Genomic DNA, 22,326 nt, shown 5'->3' with positions numbered 1-22,326 from the left:
TCCCCGACACCACCAGAGTTACTGGTGGTGTCTTGTGAGTGATTGGAGGGAGTAGGGAGCCATCTAGTGCCCGTACCTGCACAGGCGAGGTAAGTGCCACCAGAGGGAACCCTATCTCCCTGGCCCATTTGCTATCAAGCAAATTCCCTTCTGAGCCCGTGTCCACCAGTGCTGGGGCCTTCAGGGTTAAATCCTCATAAAGGATTGTAACTGGGAGTCGTGTGGCGATGTGGGTGTGTCCCACGTGCACGTCTCGGCCCCCCCCTAGCCCAGTGTCTAGGGGCGGGCATTGGTGTTTAACCGCTCGGGGCAGTCTCGTACCTGATGCTCAATCGAGCCACAAACAAAACACGCTCCGCGGGCCAGCCTCCTCTGTGTGGCCGGTGCCCTAAATGTTGCCCTACTCGTGTCCATAGCTTCGTCAGCAGGGGGAGCTGTGATCGCACGGAGCGCAGGGGCCGTGGAGCGTGGGGAGGGCGGAACGCGGTTGGAACCGGAAGGGAGAGGGACGACGTGTGCCTGGCCACGCCCTTCGTCTTGTTCCCGACGGCGCTCATTTAACCGATTGTCTAATCGTATGACAAGATCGATAAGCCCATCCAAATCCCGCGGTTCGTCCTTAGCCACCAGGTGCTCCTTGAGGACCAATGACAGTCCGTTTACGAAGGTGGCGCGGAGGGCAGTGTTATTCCAGCCGGACCTCGCAGCCGCGATGCGGAAGTCGACTGCATAGGCAGCTGCGCTCCGGCGCCCCTGTCTCATTGACAGCAGCACGGCTGAAGCGGTCTCTCCTCTATTAGGGTGATCGAACACTGTTCTGAGCTCCCTCACAAACCCATCATATGTCAGAAGGAGCCGTGAACTTTGCTCCCAGAGCGCTGTAGCCCAAGCGCGTGCCTCACCACGAAGCAGATTTATCACATAAGCTACTTTGCTAGCGTCGGTCGCGTACATGACGGGACGCTGTGCGAAGACGAGCGAACACTGCATAAGGAAATCCGCGCACGTCTCCACACAGCCTCCGTACGGCTCCGGGGGGCTTATGTATGCTTCAGGGGATGGTGGGGGGGGTCGTTGGACAACCAGTGGAACGTCGCTGTCACGCACAGGGTCTACGGGAGGGAGAGCCGCAGCGGCGCCCGGAGGGCGCGCTTCCACCTGCGCGGCGAGAGCCTCCACCCTGCGGTTCAGGAGGGCGTTCTGCTCAGCCATCAAGTCTAACCGAGTCGTGAAAGCGGTGAGGATCCGCTGCAACTCACCGATTACCCCTCCTGTGGACGCCTGTGCGCCTTGTTCTTCCATTGGCCGTTCAACAGCCGGTTGACGCCCCTCGGGATCCATGACGCTGGCCGAGATATCCTGTTGGGAAAGTGTAGGAACACGGACCCACAACAGGGGGCGCAAATGAATGGACAATGGAGTAAGTCAAAATAACAACGCTTTACTGTTGTGAATGTGCACAACGAATACAACCAATTACAGAAATGGACAAAAGTCAATACACAAAGGTGTCGTGTGGGCAGGCTCGAAGATAGGAGACGCCTCTCCAAGGTAAGACCGGAACCACACGGCTTCCTCTGCCACAGGACCCCGGGAATACTGGAGCCGCCAAGTCCCGAACTCCCAGGTGGCCACTGCCTCCGCGTGTCGGACCTGGTACTGCTGGCGAGGGAAAAAGAACAGTTAGATGGGGGCGCGTTTGCACCCAGAACTCCGAACGGCAGGAAAGGTACCTCCACCTCTCGTTGGAACAGTAAACCAATAACTAGCTCAGTCAAAACTGTGTACTCAGTAGGCTTTGATATGTTACCTCTCTGGTAGAAACGATATCTCGGCAATGAGGTGGAGATGCCGTCCTGCTGATATACCCCACTGATGATTGCCGTCAGCTGTCTCAGGTGATGGGTGACAGCTGTCACCGAGGCTGCTCCCGTGAGGCGGCGGCGCCCTCTGGTGCCTGGAGCCCGCACTCCAGGCAGGGCGCCCTCTGGTGATGGTGGGCCAGCAGTACCTCCTCTTCAGCGGCCCACACAACAAATTAGTCAAGTTTTCCTGTTTATTATTTCACTCATCACTCACTCATCTTCAACCGCTTACTCCAAATAAGGGTCGTAGGTCATGCGAAGTACACTGTACGTTCAGGAACACGGCGTTTGCCAGTCGCTGTGTTTTACAACCTGATTGACATCGCAGCACTGAATGCACATGTGCTTTATCAGGCATGCACTGGGGTCAAAGAGATATGGATGAACTTCTTGGTGGAGCTTGCAAGAGAGCTTGCACAGTCTCATATGGCAGCCAAGGAGGTGTATAAGGAAAACCTTCAGCAGCAACCACCCACACCTGACACAGGGAAAAGGGCATTGTGCCAGGTTAAGTGTTGCTGCAAGAAAAACCTGCCACTAAGCGTTGTGTTTATTGTAACAAGTTCACATGTGGCAAATGCAGAAAGGAGATGTTGTGGCAGTGCCAGGTGTGTTCATGCAATCTGTAAGCAATACATTTCACCAAGAATGCAAACATAAACTGTGTCTACCTTCTACTAAGTGTTGTGTTTATTCTAACAAGTTCACTCATGCAATCTGTAAACAATAAATTTCACCGAGAATGCAAACATAAACAGTGTCTACCTTTTACTATTACTGTTCCATATCTTTATCCGTTTGTGCCCAGATTGTTGCCAGTAGTCACACAGCTTGTCACTAGGTCAAATGTCACCTAGTATTGATGGAAATGATAATAAAGCTGCATTAGTACCACTGAGATTGACAGTGATATACTTTGGCAACAGTTATTGCCAGTGGGGCAAAATGGGTTAAAAATGATAATAAACCATATACCATAAACCAAATCAAAGCATAATAATTAACGAGCATAATAATGAGCAGGAGTTACATAGAAGTTCCTCTGGGGTCCATTTGGAGACCAATTTGTTTCTTGAATATCTTCGTTGCTAAGCTTGGGTTCTGTCTTTAGAGTTACTACTTACAAATGTAACTGAAACTATTTATTAACTTTTTTATGTAATAAATAATCTTGACCAAACAATTACCAAAAAATATAAAAACATTTATTCTCAACATGGCTCAGACTATCTGGTGATTGTAAGGAGTGGCTCTTTTTCACTGTAAAGCACTTTGGCATTCCTGTCCTTCTCCCTAACCCCTCTACTCCCGCTGAGTAGAGTGTAACAACCTCATTTACATAACACTGGTGACAAGCTGGGCTGTTCACAGCCGCCATTTGGCACCACCTTGGGATTTAAAGGAATAAGTGCCATTTGGCACCACTCTGGTAGTTCTAGTGTTAAATGGATTCAGACACCACTACAGTTCTGGTGCTGTTAGATCTTAGTGCTGCATTTGATACCGTGGATTACCATATTCTACTTGATAGGCTACAGAATCATTTTAGGATTACTTGGAATGCCCTTGCATGGTTGATTTCATACCTGGCCAGTCATTCTCATTGTGTTTTTTATAATACCATGACCTCTATCCTTAGTGACATGAAATTTGGGGTTCCACAAGGGTCCGTCTTAGGCCCCCTGCTTTTATCCCTTTATATAGCACACCTTGGGCACATATTGTGGCGTTTTGAGATTACCTTTCATTGCTATGCTAATGATACACAGTTATACATGCCAATAACTGCTGGTCATCTCATCAACATAAAATCCTTAGAGGATTGCCTTGCATCAGTGAAAAGCTGGATGTCTAGCAATTTCCTTCTTTTAAACCATTACAAGAATGAAATGATGGTTCTTGGTCCAGTGTGAAATCGGCATCAATTTGGCCAGCTAACACTTAGCCTAGGCTCATGTGTCATACATCACACTGAAACAATGAGGAACCTTTGGGTAATTTTTGATCCTATGTTGTCCTTTGACCTCCACATTAGAGACATTATGAGGACTACTTTCTTCCACCTGCGAAATATAGCGAAGGTTCGTCCCATCCTGTCTATGGCTGCTGCTGAGACCCTGATTCATGCTTTTGTCTCTTCTAGATTGGACTACTGCAATGTTCTATTTTCTGGTTTACCGCAGTCCAGCATTAGTGGTCTCCAGTTAGTTCAAAATGTTGCTGCCAGACTTTTGAAAGGAAGCAGAAAGTTTGACCACATTACACCCATTTTGGCGTCTCTTTACTGGCTTCTTGTCCCTGTGAGAACAGATTTTAAAGTTCTGCTACTAGCCTATAAAACTGTTCATGGACTGGCACCTCCCTATCTATCTGACCTAATTAAACCCTATATACAGGCCTGGGCTCTGCATTCTCAGGGTGCAGGACTACTTTGTGTCCCTAGGGTGAATAAAAAGTCTGCGGGTCACAGAGCTTTCTCTTATCATGCAATGATCTCCATGCATCAATAAAACAGTCAGATTCTGTAGATACTTTCAAGTCAAGACTTAAGAAGCACTTATTTTCTCTTTTGTATGGCTAGCATGCTGGCATAGTATGGTACTGTACTTTCTCTCCTTTTAAATTAATTTTATTAGTAAAGAAGTATGTCAGGTCAGGGTCGTTTGACCTTGCTACTACTAACATTGTAACCCAGTACAACCTGTCTCACGGATGGGTGGCCAGCGTCTAAACCAGCTCCTCCACCAGCCTCGTGCTGGTGAGGGGGGTAGCATGTCACCCTGCAGGACGAAAAACAAGACCTGCCAAAGGGCTTATGAGCTCCCTGTGAGCCAACGGCCAACATGCACCAAGCGGCTGTGGACCATTCAGGGCACAACTGGACAAACTCATTCTGATGGCCATCGACTGCATCCTGTCTGATCTCTGGCCATCTCGACTATGTCTTGCTGCTGGATTCAGATACTTCAAGACAAAAGGGTGAGGCTGACACTGCATACTTTAATCAAAGTCAAGCGCATGTCATGACTTCATCCCTTATCACATTACCCCGTCATCCCCATCCACTCTTCTCCACTCTTCTCAAGCCCTGCTGCGATGGATTCATGGCGAAGCAACAGATGTAGACTCACTGGCAGTTGTAGTCAAAACTCTACACTTAGGCAGACCAGGCCATATGGTCGTTCTGCAGTGAACGAGGCAGTGCTGCAATTCGGCAGCCCACTGGTCGACGAAGCAGCCCTCCTCAGGATAGCACTGCTTTCCCCCTGTAGCCTGGGGGAATGGACTAGAAAAGGTGTCCTAAATAGTGCATGTCTCACTCTTTCCTACCCAGCAAGCTGCGGCTGGCAAGTGTCCCATATCAGTGGTAAGAAGAGAACAAATAAGTCTAAATCACCTAAAGTGACCTCGGTCACTCTTGGCACATGGAATGTGTGTATCCTCTTGGATGATGCTGGCTCTAATTGACCTGAGAGAAGGATAGCCCTGATTGCCTGCGAACTAAGAGCAATGGACTCCTCCTACTTGAAACCTGTGCCGCCCTTGACCTCATCACCAACTCAGTCTTCCGTCTTCCGACCCGTTACAAGACATTGTGGATGCACTCCATTCCAAGCACTGGCATCTCTTGGACTATGTCATCATCAGGCAGAGGGACAGACAAGATGTTAGGGTCACCAAGACCATAAGCGGAGCTGAATGCTGGACTGACCACATCTATTGATCTCCAAGATGAATCTTCGCATCACTCCACCAAGAAAGCCCCAAGGTGTCAGAGTCCCCATGCGGTTGAGTGTCTCCAAACTTAAAAACAATCTCATCAAGCATGAACTGGCTGAGGAGCTTAATAAAAATTATTAACTCCCAGCACAAACCTAGAGGCTGATGTGGAAACTCAGTGGGCGTGTTTTAATGATACTGTCTATGGTACTGCCTCTGTTGTTGTCAGTCCTGCTACCCAAAAACAACATATCATGTCCATTCTGGAAGAAAAACACCCTCTCCACAGAGCGCTTCTCAATGATCCCTCCTCTTCCTCTTAGACAGTAGCACTCAGAGAGGGCAAGCGAGGTGCCCAATCTGAGTTACGTCATATGCGTGACGAATGGTTCTGTATGAAGGCCATTGACATTCAGGCCTATGCGGATAGCAATGATATGAAAAAAATTCTACAGCACCCTTAAGACCATGTACAGTCCCACTTCATCTGGAATATCCTCTATCCTCAGTGCCGACGGGAACACAATCATCTCGGAGAGGGAGAGGATCCTCAAGCGCTGGGCAGAGCACCTCAACAGCATCCTCAACCCCATCCACCATTAATGAAGAAGCTATAGCAAGATTGCCACAAGTCCCACTGAACGAGACTCTTGCTGATCCTTCTACTGAAGCGGAAGTATCAAAAGCCATCAAGTCCATGTCCAGTGGGAAGGCACCTGGTGCTGACTCCATTCCAGCCAAAATTTATGCTTCCGAAGGACCTAAACTGGTCGAGACCCTCACAAGCCTGTTCAATCTGATGTGGTCTCAAGAAAAGCTCCCACAGCACTTTAAAGATGCTTCCATAGTCCACCTTTACAAGCACAAAGGGAACAGATTTGTATGTGATAACCATCGTGGCATTTGTGAACCTTACCAAAGCGTTTGATTCTGTTTGTAGTGAGGGGTTGTGGAAGATCATGTCCAATTGTGGTTGCCCTCGCAAATTCATCGCAATGGTCCAGCAATTTCATGATGGCATGAACGCAAGAGTACGGGACAATGGAGAGTTATCCCAGTTGTTTCCCGTCACCAATGGAGTCAAGCAGGGCTGCGTGCTGGACCCCACCCTATTCAGCATGGTGTTCTCAGCCACGATGACAAGCACCTACCACGAGGGCCACATTGGTATCGGCTTTCGTTATCGTATGGACGGAAAACTCTTCAACCCTCGGAGGCTGCACGCAAAGACAAAAGTACACGACGAGACAGCTCGTGACTTCCTCTTTATTGATGATTGTGCACTGAATGCTAGCTCAGAGTCAGAAATGTAGCACAGCCTGGACCAGTTGGCTAAAGCCTGTGATGACTTCAATCTCACAATTTCAATCAAAAAGACTGAGGTCCTTCATCAACCAGCCCTTGTCGCTCCCTATATAGAGCGCCACATCACTGTCAGTGGTGAGAGTCTAGATGTGGTAGACAAGTTTGTATATCTTGGTAGTACTCTTTCATGCTTCGCTAATATTGATGAGGAAGTGGCCTACAGAATCGCGACAGCTAGCATTGCTTTTGGTAGGCTTAGGGACAGGGTATGGGGGTGCAGAGAACTGAGCCTTGACACCAAGCTCAAAGTCTACAGAGCAGTAGTTCTGCATTCTCCAGCCCAGTCTCATGGTTTTTTTTTATTTTCATGCTCCTGTGACGAAATGAGTCAAATTTTCGTGACAGGGATTTTTTAACTCGCTATTACTAACCTTCCCCCACCCTAACCATAACCACCCCCCCACCCGCATCACTTTTAATTTCGTGCAGCCATCACGGAATGAATGAGAATGAATTTGTGCTGCCGTGACAAAAATGAGGTGCTTTTCGTCACAATATCATGAGCCAATAGATTAATGTATATTTCATGCTGCTGAATTATGCTTTTCCATGAGACCAAGTTGGCCATCTCTGATATATGCCTGTGAGACTTGGACTGTATACAGTTGTCATGCCAAGCAGCTCAATGCCTTCCATATGAGATGTCTCAGGACCCTACTCCATGTGACATGGTGCAACAAAGTTGCAGACACCGATGTGCTCCAGTGGGCTAAGATGGAGAGCATTCATGCCATCCTTATACGTTCTCAGCTTTGGTCATATCTATCGCATGGACGATTGTCGTCTCCTAAAAAACTACTCTATGGCGAGCTGGCCACAGGCAAGCGCTGTCTTGGTAGTCCGAAGCTACGCTGCAAAGACACTTTGGAGGCATCCCTCAGATGCATTGCCCCATGCCGGTGTACCATACCAGCTGCAGTGGCCTGGTGTGGCGCAGCACAGTGTATTTCAACAGAACAGGGTGTCACAGCTGTAATACGCATCATATGACAGATACATTGTCTGTCCATCTTATGAGTTAGAAGATGTAACTGTAATATTTTCTTATGGATTTAATACCCCGTTCATGCGGGGCAGCGTCTGCATCGGAATGGTCTGTCACAGCTGTAATACACATCATATGACAGTTACAACATCTAACTCATATGACTGAATGACGTCACAACTGCATTACCAAGCCATTTCAGTATGAATAGAATAAATAATCACCTTTGGAACAGCTCCAGATGCAGCTCTCACTGCCTGGTGTGCAGCCAGACTGCAGCCTGTGATATAATCCTCTGATCTTTTGAGGGACATCGGATGGAGACAACGGCCAAGTACCAAGGGTGAATGTGCCATCCATTACAACATAAATATTCCATATGATGCGGTGTGCAGCGGCAACCCGCAACATCTAGCCAGAGGGTAGAATGCACTGCTGCGCATCAGGGCACGTAACACCCGTGTGCAAGGTTCAGAGGGTCCGTTATATGTAGCATTAGGTGATTATCAGGACACAAACGTGAACCATGGTGTGATCACTTCATAGAGCTAAGGTCCTCTAGAGAGCAAGCGCAAGCAAATAAAAATAAAACCCCAAACACTATCATGATCTTTATCAAAAGCGACCAATCGCAGTATTAGAAGTCACAGGTTATCTCTATATTATATATTTATAAACCATTAATGGAGCTGCATTCACAAACACAAAACAAATGCACAAAAAATAAATAAATAAAAAATAAAATCCAAAACATGGTCATCATCTTATGAAAAGCATTAATTCGCAGTGTTAATAGTCACTGTTTATCTATGTATTATATTTATAAACACAACTCACATGTGTTGCACTCATTGCGACTGGTACAATCTACACCTCATCTGTTGCGTTGAGCTTCCCCACTGAAGAAAACCCATGTAAGTTTTGTCTTTACATAAAAATACAGCAATAAGTGTCTTTTCACTATGAAAAAGTAAAGATCTGCATGTACATGCTGTCTTTAAAGCAGACACACTAACAAGTGGCTACAGCAATAACCATAAAGTGATGAAAAGTGACACGGAACCCCAATCAATCAATCAATCAATCAATCAATTTTTTTATATAGCGCCAAATCACAACAAACAGTTGCCCCAAGGCGCTTTATATTGTAAGGCAAGGCCATACAATAATTATGTAAAACCCCAACGGTCAAAACGACCCCCTGTGAGCAAGCACTTGGCTACAGTGGGAAGGAAAAACTCCCTTTTAACAGGAAGAAACCTCCAGCAGAACCAGGCTCAGGGAGGGCAGTCTTCTGCTGGGACTGGTTGGGGCTGAGGGAGAGAACCAGGAAAAAGACATGCTGTGGAGGGGAGCAGAGATCGATCACTAATGATTAAATGCAGAGTGGTGCATACAGAGCAAAAAGAGAAAGAAACAGTGCATCATGGGAACCCCCCAGCAGTCTACGTCTATAGCAGCATAACTAAGGGATGGTTCAGGGTCACCTGATCCAGCCCTAACTATAAGCTTTAGCAAAAAGGAAAGTTTTAAGCCTAATCTTAAAAGTAGAGAGGGTGTCTGTCTCCCTGATCTGAATTGGGAGCTGGTTCCACAGGAGAGGAGCCTGAAAGCTGAAGGCTCTGCCTCCCATTCTACTCTTACAAACCCTAGGAACTACAAGTAAGCCTGCAGTCTGAGAGCGAAGCGCTTTATTGGGGTGATATGGTACTACGAGGTCCCTAAGATAAGATGGGACCTGATTATTCAAAACCTTATAAGTAAGAAGAAGAATTTTAAATTCTATTCTAGAATTAACAGGAAGCCAATGAAGAGAGGCCAATATGAGTGAGATATGCTCTCTCCTTCTAATCCCCGTCAGTACTCTAGCTGCAGAATTTTGAATTAACTGAAGGCTTTTTAGGGAACTTTTAGGACAACCTGATAATAATGAATTACAATAGTCCAGCCTAGGGGAAATAAATGCATGAATTAGTTTTTCAGCATCACTCTGAGACAAGACCTTTCTGATTTTAGAGATATTGCGTAAAAGTCCTACATATTTGTTTAATATGCGCTTTGAATGACATATCCTGATCAAAAATGACTCCAAGATTTCTCACAGTATTACTAGAGGTCAGGGTAATGCCATCCAGAGTAAGGATCTGGTTAGACACCATGTTTCTAAGATTTGTGGGGCCAAGTACAATAACTTCAGTTTTATCTGAGTTTAAAAGCAGGAAATTAGAGGTCATCCATGTCTTTATGTCTGTAAGACAATCCTGCAGTTTAGCTAATTGGTGTGTGTCCTCTGGCTTCATGGATAGATAAAGCTGGGTATCATCTGCGTAACAATGAAAATTTAAGCAATACCGTCTAATAATACTGCCTAAGGGAAGCATGTATAAAGTGAATAAAATTGGTCCTAGCACAGAACCTTGTGGAACTCCATAATTAACTTTAGTCTGTGAAGAAGATTCCCCATTTACATGAACAAATTGTAATCTATTAGACAAATATGATTCAAACCACCGCAGCGCAGTGCCTTTAATACCTATGGCATGCTCTAATCTCTGTAATGAAATTTTATGGTCAACAGTATCAAAAGCAGCACTGAGGTCTAACAGAACAAGCACAGAGATGAGTCCACTGTCCGAGGCCATAAGAAGATCATTTGTAACCTTCACTAATGCTGTTTCTGTACTATGATGAATTCTAAAACCTGACTGAAACTCTTCAAATAGACCATTCCTCTGCAGATGATCAGTTAGCTGTTTTACAACTACCCTTTCAAGAATTTTTGAGAGAAAAGGAAGGTTGGAGATTGGCCTATAATTAGCTAAGATAGCTGGGTCAAGTGATGGCTTTTTAAGTAATGGTTTAATTACTGCCACCTTAAAAGCCTGTGGTACATAGCCAACTAACAAAGATAGATTGATCATATTTAAGATCGAAGCATTAAATAATGGTAGGGCTTCCTTGAGCAGCCTTGTAGGAATGGGGTCTAATAAACATGTTGATGGTTTTGATGAAGTAACTAATGAAAATAACTCAGACAGAACAATCGGAGAGAAAGAGTCTAACCAAATACCGGCATCACTGAAAGCAGCCAAAGATAACGATACGTCTTTGGGATGGTTATGAGTAATTTTTTCTCTAATAGTTAAAATTTTGTTAGCAAAGAAAGTCATGAAGTCATTACTAGTTAAAGTTAATGGAATACTCAGCTCAATAGAGCTCTGACTCTTTGTCATACCATACAACTTACCAGAACAAACAACCACACATGAATAAGCAGTGACAGCAAGAGCCTGTTGTCTAGTTCGTGAGCATCCATACCCTAATCTCGGACACCAGAGTCTTGATCCCCTTAAGAACACCCACAAAACCAAACCATCCACACTCAGAGACCCAGATCACAGCTAAATATCCGATCACTACTGTGGCTGGTGTCTTGGGCCAAGACAAAAGTACAGAACCTTACCATATGACATGGACCACTCCAGCATGCCAGAAGCCATAAGGGTGATTGCATGCAACCGATGGAAATGGGTCTAGGATGGAGGGCCCCAGGAAAACAAGGAGAAAAGGGACAGTAGAAGGGCACAGGTGCCAGGAACGGCACCCACCAGGGCCACTGGGGCAGCCAGAAGAATCTCGCTTTTTACTATTTTAATTCATTTTTTAGGAAACGGAGCATGCCATGGCCTCAACTTTATCTAAATTCTGGGTCTTTTAGTGAAACTTAGGGCTAGTGGCCGGCAATCACCTTAGTATTTCTTCTTTTTTTCTTGTTGCGAAATGCTGACAAATTACACTGTATTTGTCATGACTGGGTGTGACGTGGCACAGAAAGTGATAGGACACACAATGTAGACTCGCAGGCTGAGTTGTGGAGGTAAAAAATAGGCTTTATCAAAAAAACAGGCATGCTCAGTACACAATAAGGCAGTCAGTGACGGTACAGACAGACAATAGTCAGATTCGTAGTTCAGTTCACAAGCTGGAGTCAGGTTCACAGTGTGGTGGAGATCGAGACAAACAAGCAGCGTTCAAAAAATGAGGCAAACAGACTAAGACAAAAAGGCGAGGATGTGACACACAATCAACAAACTGGCAGAGGACAGAGGGAAAGTGAGGGCTTAAATACCAAGAGAGTAATCAGGTGTGATGTGAAGCAGGTGTGAGGAACATTCTAGAAGGGGCGTGGCCAGACAAGACAGGGAAGACAAGTGGGTGTGACAGACAAAACTACTGAGTGCAAATGACCCCACCACAACCAAACAGAGACAAGAACTGAAAACCACAAAAAATAAAAAGGAATAAACTTAACTAAGACAGACCTCACCACGTGGCTAAAGTATAAGGGAAAAACAACTAATGACTACAATGAAAGGCTGAGTGCAAACACAATGAGAAAAAATAAAAAGCAAAGAATAAACTAGAACTTACTGGTGGCAAAATGGAATTAACAGATAATACAACATATGAAAAACAAAAGGATAAGTGATACACTAATTATACAATAAATAATAAAGTGGCAAACAGGCAAATGATGAACTAGAAAATAAATGATGATAAGCAACCAAAACCAGAGGTTCTAGAATGGTGCAAAAAATAACAAACGGAACTTGATCTGATAAGAAACACTAGAAGATAAACAACAACCAAAACCTGTGACTAAAGCATAAAACAATAAATGTGGAAAAACAGAACAAAACTAAGACTACAGCAACTCAAGTGACCAAGACTGAAAGCAAAACAGTAAACAGTAAAGTAAAACCATAAATGTGGCAAGCAAATGATACACAGAGAATAAATGAAGCAAAACCAATTAGAACGAAATCATGACCATGGAAACTTGACGTGACATCACAAAAAAAACCAAAAAAAAAAACCAGAAGGCTCAGGTCCTGAACTATACCAACAGGCCCTAAAGGGCAAGATCATGACAGTATTTGTTGTCTTTCTAATTCTTGATTTTGCTTTTTTTTTTTTTTCCTTTTGTCTCTGTTTAAGGTGCGGCTCCATCCAGAGATGGGTGTGGTGTCTGTTCCAGAAACCGTCCTATGCACCGGCAATATTTCCTGTGTATTTGTTTTGTGAATTGTTTTGTAATTTGTGTCTGTAGTATGGCCCAAGCAGATGGCTACCCTTTGAGTCTGGTCTGCTTGAGGTTTGTTCCTCAGAGGGAGTTTTTCCTTAACTCTGTTGCTGTGGGGGTTGTGTGAAGCGCCTTGAGCGCTATAAAAATTAAAATAATTTGAATATTGAACGGAAAGAATCAGGGTTTATAATTTGGTGCTGTAACCCTGGTGGTCTGTCCTGACTGCGGTCCAGACTGTGGGAACATCAGACGACGGTGGACGATTGTTTTTTTCCAAACAACAGAGGCCTCGAAATAAAAAAAACTATCATTAGGTTTCCTGCCAGTCATTAGGATGGAAGACAACTGAGGAATTTGTGGCCCACAAGGACGGTGAACGGTGCTGTGGAAGCCAGCTGGGGACCTGTTGCATCAAGACAAGAGAATGCCTGCACCTGGGAGGGAATCGCCCTCAGTAGGATGACTAATGGAATTCCAGTGTAAATGTAACCTTAAAAGGCAAATAATATCCATAGAAGGACATGCGAGAACACAAAGATAGTTTATGTTTCATACAAATGTGGGCACTTTCCCTGTAAAGGAGTCTCATTAAAACTCTGAAAAACTGTGTATCCATTGACAGAAGGTTAGAGGAGAATTCCTGGGTTGACAGAGTGACCTGTTACAGTCTTGTGGGAAAAGGAGCATAGGTAGTCAGTGGGATATGTAGGGAGCGTTAGGACAGTTAATAAGTGTGATAAATAAAATGCATGTCTGGACTGCAAAAAGCCTCTGTAATTGTGCCCACAGATGGGGTGTCTTCTGTGTAGATTTCACAATTGAAGTCATACATGTGGGTTATTGTATCATTCTCCCGCTGACCTAACTGTGTGAATTAATTTTCTGCCCACTATCTCCCCATGATGGACAAACAGCTATCTATAAGGAAAGACTGTAAAACCAGTTGTTTAGGATAGGTGTTACTGACAACTTTGAAAAACTACTTGAGGAATGTACCACAGATTCATCTGATTCAGTTTATGAAAATGATAACTCAAAAAGGACGGTTTCTTTCTGGGAATCATCACCTTATTGTGGTGGAGAGGTTTGTGTGCCACTATAAACCTGAAAGCTGTGTTGTCTGGAGCCTTTGTGCTCCTGGTAGGGTTTCCAAGTCAAACTGGTGTCAGGTGAGTGGCCAGACTAAAAATGGTTCACAAGAGACCATAAAAAATGGTGGAAAACGAGGAAATGTGACCCAACCCAGGGCCCCCGTCTGGAGCCAGGCCTGGATGGAGGGCCCGTCAGCGAGTGCCTGGTGGCTGTGCTTGCCGCGGAGCCCAGTCAGGCACAGTCTGAAAAGGCAAGGTGGACCTTCCATCTCCACCCTGTGGGTTCACCACCCGCAGGGGGAACCGCTGTTTTACACCATCTTGTCAGCTTAAGACACTCTTAGGCTTCTTAAAAGTCCTCCTCCCTACTCTTACCAGCATTGCACCTTAGGAGCTCTCTTTAGGCCTAATGTGCTTTGCGGACAACTTTCATCTTACCAAGGGAGCATTCCAAGAATTAAATTAATTCTAAGATTTTTCTTTGAATAACATCACTAGGAGCTATTTTTAGCCTAAGGCTGCTTCATGGATACAGACCCTGCACCTTATACCTTTCATATCATGTGTCTATGTGGTAAAAGAGGTAACACATTATTGTGAAACTCAGATATTATTTTAAAAAGACATTTGGTATTTTTCATTCTGCCATAGGAAACATGCAGCAACTGAACACAACTAATCCAAAATCTGTCCCCTCAGGACCAATAGACCTTTTACGGAAGGGTTGAGTCATAACATGTGATTTGATAAAAAAAAAAAATGTCTGTCTTCTGATTACATCATAAATTCCCGGTGATTGGTCTAATTCAGTCCCAAAGCTGTCTTGTTGTTGTTAGAAAGAGGACTGAGATCAAGGGACAGAAGCCACTTTGCCACACACTGATGCACAACACAGACTGTTCACTTCTTTTTCACGACTTACAGGTTTTATGAAATGTTCCATTTGGCCCCACTAATTTATGTTTAATTTTAGGTTTTGAAAGTTGTTTTACTTTACAGGTTATTGTGAAAAGAAACATCAAGCTGATGTGGAATGTTTCAGCGATAGCAATTTTCACACTTTCAGGGTTAAATTTCACATTTGAAGAGAAAATTGTCCTCTTCTTGTTTTCTTTGTTGTGGTATTTATTGATTCTGTTGTTAAATGGCAGTATTATTATTGCCATCATTATGGATAAAAACCTCCATGAGCCCATGTATATCATCTTGTGTAATTTTTGCATTAATACACTGTATGGCACTGTTGGATTTTATCCCAAATTCCTTTTGGACCTTCTGTCTTCTCATGTCATTTCCTTTGCTGGATGTATTTTACAGGGTTTTGTAATTTATTCAGCCAAAGGTTGTGACTTTTCCATCCTCACCCTGATGGCGTATGACAGATATGTGGCTATATGTCGACCTCTGCAGTACCATTCCTTCATGACAAAACAGAGAGTCTCTGTTGTAAAAGTGTCGTGACACGGACCCACAACAGGGGGCGTTAATGAACGGACAATGGATAAGCCAAAAAGTAACAATTTAATGTTGTGAATCGCACAACAACGTACAGACAATAACAATATGGTGACTGTCAATCATACACCAGGTGACGTGTGGGCAGGCTCGACGATAGAAGACGCCTGGAGAGAGAAGAGCTGGATCCCCACACAGCTTCCACCACCAACGGAGCTGAAGAACACCGGAGCCGCCAAGCCCTGCGCCCCAGGTGGCCGCTGTCTTCAGCAGTCAGACCCGGTACTGCTGGCAGAGAACAAAGACAGTCCAGATGAGTGTGAGTTTGCACACTCAGTAATCCACAGTCTGTCTTAAGTAAAGGAGGGAAAACCTCCACCTCCAATCACACACACTCGTGCAGCTCCTGGTCAACCACTTATCTGAGTTGGGGTGTGAGGCGAAGCCGTCGCTGTCACACCAAACGCCAATCCTCCAGATAAGGAAACACTCCAGGAAAACGGCTGCAAATAGAAGTTCAGGTTAAACACACACACAGTGTCAGGCAGCAGAGAAATTACCTGAATGGTAGTTGATTTCTCGGCAAGGAGGTGGAGTTGCAGTCCGGTCTTTGTAGTGGTGATGATGGGTGACAGCTTGTGTTGATTGTTGACAGCTGTCACCTCCAGCAAAGCCGACGCCCTCTCGTGCTTGAAGCCCGCACTTCAAGCAGGGCGCCATCTTGTGGTGGTGGGCAGCAGTACCTCCTCTTCAGCGGCCCACACAACAGTCTCTGTCTTTGTGTTTTTCTCCTGGCTGATACCACTTTGTTGTATGCTTATGAACACTATGACATTACTGGGATCACAGTTGTGTGGTTCTCACATAAATAGAATATACTGTGTTAACTAGATGATTGTTCCTCTTGCTTGTTCACCTCCAAAAGCAAATATTGCTGTAGGATATTTTAATATTGCGTTTTATTTGGTCCATATTGGTTTTATTTTCTGGTCTTATGGTTACCTGATAAGAACATGTTTCTCATCCAAAAACAGCTGGAGCAGGTTTATGCAGACATGTTTGCCACATTTAATCTGTCTCTTTCTTTTTTTGTTTTCTGTGCTTTTAGATTTATTTTACAGGAGGTTTGGTTCAAAGGATTTATCTCAAGATATTTCTAACTTAATGGCAATGGAATTTATGTTTATTCCACCAGTAGTTTATCCACTCATATATGGACTCAAACTCACCAAAATACACAAGAAGTTTATGAATTATTTATATATTGGAAAGAAAAGGCAAAAAGGGAGAGTTCAAGTTTTGATTTTTAAATGTAGAACATAATTTTTGGAAGAAATTTTTTTCAAACCTGCTGAAAAGAAATTGAAAGTGATAAAGATCTCAGAATATTAAGTTCGAGTCTAAATTTGTATCAAATTTGAGTAGTTTTTGTAAATGCTCTTCTGATTCACACATTCAGTTTTCTACTAATATGGAACTGTGTGAGTGCTGAGTGCTGAGTGCACATTTACAGTATTTTCTGATATTATATAGTTTGCAGTCTTGTATGTCTGATAATCAGCTAAGACATACTGCAGCTGTTATATTGTGCAAGGTCAGGAAGAAAACAGTTCACAACCGTGATACTGTGAGGAAAATCATGACTTCTGAATTATGATGTGGCCTAATGAACAAAAATAGCATGCTTTGAACTGCATGACAATATAAAAAAAGCAATGAAAGCAAAGAAAACACAGCCACACACACATAGACACACACACTGCAGAGATTTCATGGCCTTTTATTTACTGGAATGGGCACTCAGCGATAGGTCCAGATTTGTACACATTACTTCTTTGTGATTTTCATAATACTTGGTTCTGGGTGGTTTTGACATTTGATCCATTCTGTCCAAAGCTGAACCACTTTATCCTTCACAAACACATGACCCATGAATTGTCCATATTGGCTCTCAACTGTTAAACTCTTAGAAACTGGATTTTGACTTGTGAAGGCCACCCAAACTCAACGCTCATGCAACCAAGACAAAGGTGATATGTGACTTCATATCAGTGTTTAATAGTATTAACAATATAAACTGAAACAAAATAACCATTTGTACAAGCTCTATTTACATGAAAAGCAGTGATTAATTTCAATGGTCAAGTTATCTTGGTATAAATACAGTTTGTGGACTCTATACCATGAGACACAAACAGTCAAACTCTGGGATTACTCTTGTTTTCTTTTTCAGTCTGTCCAGGACATGTTCATCTCGGGGGGATTTAGCCACACTTCAGAGCCTCAGCAGGAAGTCACTATAGTCACGCCCGTAAGGTCAACAAGCATTTGTGCAACACAAGAGGCTGTACTCTCAGTGGTGCATACATTTCTGCAGTGTAGATGTAATTATCAAATCAAATCAAATCGGTTTTGTTTGTATAGCGCCGGGTCACAGCAGACAGTTGCTCCGGGGCGCTTTGTATTGTGGGGCAAAAGCCATACAGTGGTTGCAGGGAACCCCCGGCGGTCGGGGCGGGCACTTATTATTAATAATAAATAGAATAATAATAGAATAGAAACTTTATTGTCATTGCCAACCTGGTCTCATGGCAAGTCGTGATTCAGCAGCACGAAATACGAGGTCTATTAGATAATAAACCGACCCTTTTATTTTTTTTTTTTAACTATATGGATTTGAATGACGTGCGATTACACCAATCATGCTTGAACTCTCGTGCGCATGCATGAGTTTTTTCACGCGTGTCAGTGATGTCATTTCCCTGTGGGCAGGCCTTGAGTGAGATGTGGTCCCGCCCTCTTGGCTGAATTCCTTTGTTTCACACGCTGCTCGAGACGGCGCGCATTGCTTTATCAACATTTTTTCTGGACCTGTGAGGAATATCCGAGTGGACACTATTCGAGAAATTAAGCTGGTTTTCGGTGAAAAGTTTAACGGCTGATGAGAGATTATGGGGTGTTTCTGTCGGTGTAAGGACTTCCCACGGAGCGGGACATCCTGCAGCGATTCCAGGCGCCGTCGTCGGCCTGTTTCGACCTAAAAACATCCTAATTTAAGGCTTAATTCACCCAGGACGTCGTGAGAGAACAGAGAAGATTCAGAAGAGGCCGGCATGAGGACTTTATGCGGACATTCCACTGTGCAAATTCGCCGAGTCGTCACGGAAACGACTCGGCGAATCTGTGTGCGCCGCGACAGGAAAAACACCTCCGTGTTGAAAACCATTTGTAAAATTCAGGCGGCTTTTGATGGCTTTCAACAAGTGAATAACTGAGAAATTGTTTAACAGCTTGGGCATGTTCCAACTTGCCCGTTAAGGTTTCCAACGGAGGTGTTTTTCGTGTCGCGACCCCCCGCGGTCGGGTCCGGTCCGACATGCGACTCTGCCTGTACGTTCTTTCATTACAAAATGTCCGTTAACAATGGAATGTCCGAATAAACTCCTCATGCCGACTTCTTCTGAAAGTTCTCTGTTCTCTGACGACTTACTGGGTCAACAGAGCCTGAAATGTGGAAGTTTTCAACTTGAAACGGCGAGACGCTGCCGCCTCGAAGCGCAGATCGCCATCAGGCGCTGTAGGCCGTCCTTACAGTGACACTACCAGACCAAAATCTCTCATCAGCCGTTAAAATTTTTACCGAAAACCAGCTGAATTTATCGAATGGTGTCCACTCAGTTGTGCTTTACAGTTTTGAAAAAAGTTTGATCAAACAAAGCAGCTGTCTCTGAGCCATTCCTAAACAATGAAAAAATCGACGAGAGGGTGGGCGACTCCTCACTCAAAAGACTGCCCACAGGCGAATGATGTAACCGACAGGCGTGAAAAAAACTCTTGCATGCCCACAAGGGTTCAAGCATGTCTGATGTAATCACACGTGATTCAAATCCATATGGTTTTTGAAAAAAATAATAAGGTCGGATACTTTTCTAATAGACCTCGTATACATTAAGCTAATGATTTATGATATTGTGACGAAAAGCTCCTCATTTTCGTCACGGTAGCACAAATTCATTCTAATTCATTTCGTGATGGCTGCATGAAGTTAAAAGTGAAGCGGGGGGTCAGGGTGATTGTGGTTAGGGTTGGGGGAAGGAGTAGGGTTAGTAATAGTGAGTAAAAAGAAAAACCCCTGTCACGAAAATTTGACTCATTTCATGACGGGGGCACAAAAAAAAAACGTGCGACTGGGCTATCATTGCACAATTATACATACAACGAAATTTGTCCTCTGCATTTACGTAACCCATCCTAATTACACTTAGACACAATCCAACCAGCAGTGGGCAGCCACGGTCCAGCGCCCAGGGACCAACTCCAGATGTAAAAACTGCTTTGGTCAGGGGCAGAAAAAGGAGCAGACCCTAAAATAAGCATGTTTTTTTTGTTGTTGTTGTTTGTTTTTTTGTTTTTTGGAGGAAACCGGAGTGCCCGGAGGCAGCCCACGCAAACACGGGGAGAACATGCAAACTCCACACAAAAAGGTCGGGAATCGATCCCACGACCTTCTTGCTTGTGAGGGCACCAGTGCTAGCCACTAATCCACCATGCAGCTCCAATATCATAATAATAATAAAATTTACAAAGAATTATTAAAGCTATGTATTTCATTTATCAATTTTACAAAATTATATACATGCAAGTAATTAAAATTATGGTCAATGATTTGTGAAGACAGTTTTCACTGAATGGCATGTATATGTAAAACCAATAAAACATCGGTTTCGTCTCGGTTGTCTGCTTGACTTTATTATTACATTTTAATGTATGACAAAACATCCATTGCACATAAATGAACAAAGGTCAGTCCCTTCAGCTTCTCCCTTGTTTTTTTCAGTCAGTCACCACAGCAGATGCGACGCCAATCTGTATGTTAACTTGGCACAAGTTTTACGCCGGATACCCTTGCTGACACAACCCTGCCCATTCTCTATGATCCCCCTGGCTCCCTCACATCCAAAAACTTTGAATCGTCCAGAATCGCCCGCACTGATGAAGCCCCCATTGCTGTACATCAGCGATGGGGAAGAAAAAGGAAGAAAAAGATCCCAAACCCACTCCAGATAAAGAAATCATCACCATCCAGGAAGAAATCAAATCAGTTTTATTTATATAGCGCCAAATCACAACAAACAGTTGCCACAAGGCGCTTTATATTGTAAGGCAAAGCCATACAATAATTACGGAAAAACCCCAACGGTCAAAACGACCCCCTCTGAGCAAGCACTTGGCGACAGTGGGAAGGAAAAACGTCCTTTTAACAGGAAGAAACCTCCAGCAGAACCAGGCTCAGAGAGGGGGCAGTCTTCTGCTGGGACTGGTTGGGGCTGAGGGAGAGAACCAGGAAAAAAGACATGCTGTGGAGGGGAGCAGAGATCAATCACTAATGATTAAATGCAGAGTGGTGCATACAGAGCAAAAAGAGAAAGAAACACTCAGTGCATCATGGGAACCCCCCAGCAGTCTAAGTCTATAGCAGCATAACTAAGGGATGGTTCAGGGTCACCTGATCCAGCCCTAACTATAAGCTTTAGCAAAAAGGAAAGTTTTAAGCCTAATCTTAAAAGTAGAGAGGGTGTCTGTCTCCCTGATCTGAATTGGGAGCTGGTTCCAGATGAGAGGAGCTTGAAAGCTGAAGGCTCTGCCTCCCATTCTACTCTTACAAACCCTAGGAACTACAAGTAAGCCTGCAGTCTGAGAGCGAAGCGCTCTATTGGGGTGATATGGTACTATGAGCTCCCTAAGATAAGATGGGATCTGATTATTCAAAACCTTATAAGTAAGAAGAAGAATTTTAAATTCTATTTTAGAATTAACAGGAAGCCAATGAAGAGAGGCCAATATGGGTGAGATATGCTCTCTCCTTCTAGTCCCTGTCAGTACTCTAGCTGCAGCATTTTGAATTAACTGAAGGCTTTTCAGGGAACTTTTTGGACAACCTGATAATAATGAATTACAATAGTCCAGCCTAGAGGAAATAAATGCATGAATTAGTTTTTCAGCATCACTCTGAGACAAGACCTTTCTAATTTTAGAGATATTGAGTAAATGCAAAAAAGCAGTCCTACATATTTGTTTAATATGTGCATTGAATGACATATCCTGATCAAAAATGACTCCAAGATTTCTCACAGTATTACTAGAGGTCAGGGTAATGCCATCCAGAGTAAGGATCTGGTTAGACACCATGTTTCTAAGATTTGTGGGGCCAAGTACAATAACTTCAGTTTTATCTGAATTTAAAAGCAGGAAATTAGAGGTCATCCATGTCTTTATGTCTGTAAGACAATCCTGCAGTTTAGCTAACTGGCGTGTCCTCTTGCTTCATGGATAGATAAAGCTGGGTATCATCTGCGTAACAATGAAAATTTAAGCAATGCTGTCTAATAATACTGCCTAAGTCGAAGCATGTATAAAGTGAATAAAATTGGTCCTAGCACAGAACCTTGTGGAACTCCATAATTAACCTTAGTCTGTGAAGAAGATTCCCCATTTACATGAACAAATTGTAATCTATTAGATAAATATGATTCAAACCACCGCAGCGCAGTGCCTTTAATACCTATGGCATGCTCTAATCTCTGTAATAAAATTTTATGGTCAACAGTATCAAAAGCAGCACTGAGGTGTAACAGAACAAGCACAGAGATGAGTCCACTGTCTGAGGCCATAAGAAGATCATTTGTAACCTTCACTAATGCTGTTTCTGTACTATGATGAATTCTGAAACCTGACTGAAACTCTTCAAATAGACCATTC

At 43.8% G+C, this 22,326-nt stretch overlaps 1 pseudogene; it reads left to right on the top strand.

Moving 5' to 3' along the window:
- The first annotated feature begins 15,138 nt into the window (after positions 1 to 15,138).
- LOC117524274 lies at positions 15,139 to 16,890 on the top strand (annotated as a pseudogene).
- Positions 16,891 to 22,326: the final 5,436 nt, after the last annotated feature.

Source organism: Thalassophryne amazonica, chromosome 14 (genome assembly GCF_902500255.1).
Source record: "Thalassophryne amazonica chromosome 14, fThaAma1.1, whole genome shotgun sequence".
Classification (NCBI taxonomy): Eukaryota; Metazoa; Chordata; class Actinopteri; order Batrachoidiformes; family Batrachoididae; genus Thalassophryne; species Thalassophryne amazonica.
This window is presented reverse-complemented; position numbering and strand designations above follow the sequence as displayed.